The following is a 6380-nucleotide window of genomic DNA, read 5'->3' as shown; positions in this document are numbered from 1 at the left end:
GCGCTGTGTTCTTTCTCTCTTTATCTACAGTCCCTGGTTCTGGTTTCAGACGGTGCCCCAAATGCCCCACCTTCCCATTTAAACCTCTTTCATGAGACTGTGCTAGCGTAAAAAACCAAATGTGTAATTTGTTGTAGGTTGGTTAAGATGGTTGCATGCATGTGGAAGTCATCTGTAAAATACCCTGTCAACCCCTAGCAGGATTTGCTTACAGTCAGGTTCATCCATACCTGGCCCATAATATTTGAAGAGCATCTTATTAAGGCCAAGATTTCACACGTTAACCTGGAACTCGAGGAGTCTTTTGACGTCTTGGAAATTGCTGAAATACTACTGCATACGTTTTGCTGTCCTGAAATATTATTCCAGAAATAGCTGGAGTCTTTCTGATGAAACATCTGTGATTATTTACAGTTCTGTACCTGTACTGCTGCGGCCAGGTTGCTTGTATGATACTCAGATCAACAGTGTAATACAGGACAGGTAATTTAAAAAATGTGTCCCTGGATAAAGCTGCATAGGTCTTGTTTGGTGTTTTTTCAGTGTTTACTTTCTTTAGATAGGATTTATGGTGTCTGTTGGGTCTTTTGTACAGATGGCCTTACGGAAGGCGCAAGGTGGGAACACCTCCATCTTCACCAGCTGGAATGAAGTGCCCCCCACCCCACCTCCTCCGTGCCTGCCCCTGCTGCTCCCAGGCCAGCTTTCCCCTCCAGTGCCCGCACACACCTGCGTCCTCCCAGAGCCCGGGAGGGAGAAGTGCCAGGGGAGGGAGGAAATGGGATGTGACATGATGCTTATCTCTTAAAAGCAGGCATTGGCCCATCTCGTCTACTTTTTTATTTTTATAGCCTACTACTATCACTGAGTTAAGTTTCCTCTGTAGGATCTGATGAAAACACAACAGTTCCTTTTGCAATACTTAAAGTGATACGGTAACAAAGACATGCCTTCATCACCTTATCAAATAAAATGTAAATCACAAATTACAGAACATATATGCACTGTTAGTATCTTTGATTTAGTGTTCATCTTAATATACTGATGAAAGAACAACTCCTCTAATTAGTTTGGACAAAATCACAGCTATGTATCATATGTTAATGACAATCTTTCTAATTGTTATTCACTATATTGTGCTAAGAGAGCCTGAAGTTCATTGTTAAATTTCCCAGGAGTGTTTTCCTCTGTTACGACTTTGCTGAAAATTACCCTCTGTATGGAGCCACAACTCTTGAAATAAAGCATTAATTGAAGCAATTACCCACTTACACCAGCTGTATTTTAAGGACATTTGTTGAGGAAGTACTTAATAGATTAGATTTATTTTGAAAAAATGGCTGTCTAAATTTGACACAGAATATGGTTATACTTTCACAGATCTTGAGCTTCCAGATACCTCTAAGTGTTCTTAGTTTGAGCAGTCTGAGTAAATACATGTAGCTGTGAACATCTGGTGTGCTTGGATGTAATCACATACGAGAATTACTCCAGCAATGTTACTGTGAACCTTCCCAGCGTGTTTAGACATAGAAAATCTCTTCCCTATTTTTACCCGTGAGAGTCATTCTTGCACCTGAAATGGCAAAGCAATATCGCCTCTCCTCAAATTGTCAGTCTTCAGATCAGTAAGGTTTCTTCTTCTATTTCTTCCAGAAGGCTCTCCTGAAAGCTACCTGCTCTTACAGTTATAAACTACTTAGAGCTAACATATTGTTAACTACCCTCTGCCACTGTTGGTTTAAACAGCTCTTCGTTAAGCATCAGTGTTGTGTATTGCATCAGTACAAAAGCAATCATTTCCCTCCTTAGGCTCTTGACTTACTAAACAACATTATTTGGTTTCCGTTGGAAGACAAGATCTTCATCCCTCTTAACCACTTTTCTGTACATCAATTCCAGTTTGAATTCAGCCTGCTGGCACGTGCATGAGAAGAGCTCTAGCCATTCTTCTAGAGCGCTGGTGCTTTTTGTAACCTGGCCTTAATATTTCCCTGACTTTGCAGCATCATTCTGGCCTGGTATGTCCTAGGCTTGTCACTGCCTTTACCTGGTCACATACAGTTGACTAATCCTGTTATCAGCTGATATGTCTATGTCTCTGTTCTCCATCACTGCCAACCGGTGAGGCCCCAGTCGGCATAAAAAGTTGGTAGTTCATGACCTGGAAGTTGATTTAATGAGATCTGTCCTGATCCTGACTCTTTGTGATCTCTCCTGGTAATCTTCCTGCTCACCAGGAATTCATTTTTGTCCCTGCCTGTCCAAATAAAGGAAGAAAGACAAGTTTTGTCAGCCACGATATGTTTTTCATCAACGCATGTTGCTGTTCTGCTCATTTTGCAGTTCTCTGCAGGGCTGGGTTTTTTTTTACTTAAAACAGTGGGGACAGATCAAGTGTCTTTGCCTCGTGTCTTAATAGGAGATGCTGCATTTGCCATTGTCACACTTCATGCTTGTCATCGGAACGACTACCCTCAACCAAGTACTTGTCTGTGCTTTTTCAACGTTTGGAGAAGGACATCCAGTTCCTTAAAACTAGGTATGTCTACCTGCGTGCTGCTTTTATGCTGGTTGCTATAATCTCTGTTCCCATGGTATCTTGACTTTCCAAGCCCTAATGGACAGCAGACTAGATTGGACTGAATCTCTAATTTCTGTACCCATTCCAAAACCACTGCTAACCGTTAAGCACTTGGGTATTTTCATGCCTAGAAATGCAGGTTGGTCCCTATCAGACCAGTCTCTGAAGCACTGATGCGCTAATGTGCTTTGCACTTGGCAGACAGGTGTTCAGAAAAACCTCTGTAGGTGCCTATATCAACTTTTATACAACATCACTTTTAAAAATAGATTTTGTGCCTCAAAGACTTTTTTTAATTAACTTGGTATCTTGGTTTCTTACTAAGATCCAGTAGGTTCCCAGTTGTTTTACATGCTAAAATTAGCTCAGCAAACTAAATTTTCAGTTATTTTCAGTAAGGGCACATTTTATTCTCTCTCATAAGCTTTGTGCATGTTTTCCAAACTGCTGGCGGTGCTTTCCATGCTCTGAATACACAGTTACACCTGCACAAATTACAGGCATTTTGCTTTTCTTTTGGCTCCGAGTAATTTGAAAAGACTATAAAAACCCATCTGTTGAGTTTGACTACGGTGTGCTGGCTGAAATGACCTGCTGTTTCGCCCAGACTCTGCAAGCCCTTCTGTGGGGCAGGTAAGGTGTGGGGGGCAAAGCAGAGCCATTTCAAAAGAAAAGACGTTTCCTTAAAATCTCTGAGTGGCTACACAAATCTGGGTATTAACTTGAGTGCGACTGTGTTGTATGCTACCTTAAAAAAAATGCCGCCGTGCTGCATGATGTCACCTTGACCCAATCATAACCCATTTTCTGTGAGCACAATGTTAACTCCCCAGAGAAGCAGCCGCTGAGTGACAGCAGCATCCCATGCAGCCGTTGCTAAGCGACAAGATTCAGTTTTCAGCAGGATCTAATTTTAAAGTATTTAACCCTAGATCTGTCAAGGTTCATTATTTCCGATGTGGTTGTTAATCCCTACTTGTTGGTGTCCAACTTCACAAAAACCCTGGTCCTGGCAGTGTTGCTGTTTTATTTACCATATATAGTGGCTCATAACGAGGAGAAGCGTAAGCACCCCGGGTAGATCTTGGTGCCAAATTTCATTTCAGTGCTGATCCACACACAGAAATATGGGATGCAATTAGAGGTGAAAAAGAGCGCATTGTCATTCTGTGAATCTTCCTTTCTTTGCTGGCTGGTGCAAGTGGCTTGCACCTACTCTCTTTCTAAGGACTGCTGGTTTTCAAATGAATGAACACTTATGGCTGGGTAGCTGGCAATAACAATTAACCTTCAATTTTTAGTTATGTGTCCTCTTACTTCTAGCTGAATTTCATCTAGGTTAAGAAGCTTGTTTTCTTATCTAAAACCATTCAAAAAAACTGCTGTCGTTTTGAAATCTAGGGTTTTTTCAATACTGAAAATATTTTAAATCCTTTAAATTCCTTTAAATCATCACACAGAATATTTACAGATTGTGATGAAGTTCTACAGTTTGTTGTGGGGTTTTTAGTAAATAGTTTTCTACACTTTATTTATTTCTAAAGTATAGCGGCCTGGAAGCTTACTCCCATATTTTACAAAAAGAAATAAATATTTCTGGCCAGCTATGTCATTCCTTGATTAATTAGTGCACACATCCCTGTAAGTGCACTCAAGTTCACTGCTAGGTCCCAAAAACGTGGTATTTCACTCAGATGAAATAATGCTGCTTCTACTGGGCAGTACCATAACCACAAAAAAACCCAAACAAACAAACCCCAACCCCTCCCCCCCTCCCTCCCCCAAAAAAAACCAAAACCAAACCACTGAGATAAAATGTAGTACAATACAAAGAAAAAAAAAATTAGACAATTCATATTTTTAAAAATGCTAATACAGTTCCTATCAGCCTCATTATCCCCCCTAAGATTCTCCCTCCTCCCATTGTCAGGATTCAAAACTGACACCGCGTTGCTCCTCATGCTTTTTCTCCTTTCCAGTTCATGCTGATCTATCTGCAAAGACAAACCTGTCTCTGCCAAGGCACTTTTTCCAGCAGTCAATTTGATCATAATACTCCCCTGCTGCCTTTCGGTCCTCCTGGGGCATCCCCCCTTCCACCGCTTCAAGTTCACATTTCCTATCGCCGGGTTTGCGACGTATAAATAACTGTTTATCACCACCTCCTTCTGCACGGTGTGTTGCGCCTTCTCCCCCTGCTCTGTCCGTGAGGAACCCTGCCCCACACCTCCTCTGCCCCTCTTCTTTTTCTGTGACAGTCTTTATGCACCAAAGACCCTGGCTCTAGCTCATTCTAGAAGTCCAAATTATTTTTGGAAGTGCCACAATACTTTTAAAAATAATTAAAAAAAATACTTATTAACAGGAACAATTCTGACTAAAATGTTTCTGACACTATTGGTAAATCTGCCAGATCTCTCTCCTTTCTCTGCTTATGTGTCTGTCTCTGGAGAACTGAGAAAATTAAGACAAACCCATATCATCTTTGCTGCAGGTAACAGCTCCTGCTTTGTTGATGTTACTGTGTGGGCGAGTCAGGACTTCTTTCAAAGCCTTGCAGGTCAGTGTCCACAACTGGTGTACCTGAGAGAGCGCCCACTTCTCACTGTACAACCTTCATAATGCTCCGTCTCAATTCAGTCTTTTGTCTTTATGAAATCAGACTGTTTGTCTCTCAGGATTTCATGTACATTGCTTTTATTTTGCTTTCTCCAGCAAACATGCAAGACTAGAATCCAAGTGCAGGCAGTCCTAGCTGGGCCAACATTTCTCAGCTATGGCCCCTGCAAGTGTGAAGAAAAGCAGGAAAGGAGGCTGTGGAAGATGTGCAGACCTTCGGCAAACTGATGGCAGGGCAAGGGAGGAGGTTTCATTTTCCTGGGAGGAGGGGGGGGAATTCTGCATTCAAAAAAAAAAGAAAGAAACATACACTTTTTCAGCTGTTCCTAAGTTATGGAGCAACTATCAGTAAGGATTTGCTGTGAAGATACAGAAGTTGCTGTTGTTGCACCAAGGGCTGGTATGTGTTGTACCCGAGTGGAACGTGAGCTGCAAAGTCAACTCTGAATTATCACAGGCAGCTGCCTGCTCAGTTTCTCCATCTTCTCGTTCTCAGCAATTTCTTTTTACACAAAGGTGCCACTCCCTTGGCCATGCACACACCCTATAGATGACTCAAGCTATTTATCCTATGGGCTGGGACAGGGCACAAGAGACAGAAAGACTTGTTTACATTTCTATTTTTAAATGCTAGGAAACACTGAAATTATGATAATGAAGACTACAAATTAAAAGAAACTGTCCTGCAAAGTGTGTATCTGTACATGCATATACTTTGGTTTTGAATACATGGTGCTTTTTTTATCAGAACAATCAGATTTTGAAAGAGGTGAAAGGCTATATATAACAAACTGTTTGTTACAGAGTCACCATGAGAAGTAACGAGCGCATATCGTGAGCACATATCCTGCTGTTCGTACTTGCCGTTGCTAAGATAACAGAAACAAAACACCAGTTTAGGGTGTTTGCAGCTTCCGAGGATGTGGTTTATGTATTGCTTGTGATAGTCTGATGACTGAAGATGGCTCCCTTCCAATCATTTTTTAATTTTTTCCGGATCTTAGAAACCCTTTTGTTGTGAATACTTGTAAGCATGCAAGTGATGACAATGGAATTTATTTTCCCAAAGCACAGAAAACATCCTGAATGATTCAAAATACATTCTTTGTTTATTTCTCTACCTGCAGCTATTCACAGGTTATGTGAGTACAAGTTTTGACTAAGCAGACAGAGGGCA

Source organism: Tyto alba, unplaced genomic scaffold (genome assembly GCF_018691265.1).
Source record: "Tyto alba isolate M040663 unplaced genomic scaffold, T.alba_DEE_v4.0 Super-Scaffold_16, whole genome shotgun sequence".
In the NCBI taxonomy this organism is placed as follows: Eukaryota; Metazoa; Chordata; class Aves; order Strigiformes; family Tytonidae; genus Tyto; species Tyto alba.
The sequence above is the reverse complement of the archived record's forward strand: the minus strand, read 5'-3'. Positions refer to the sequence as shown.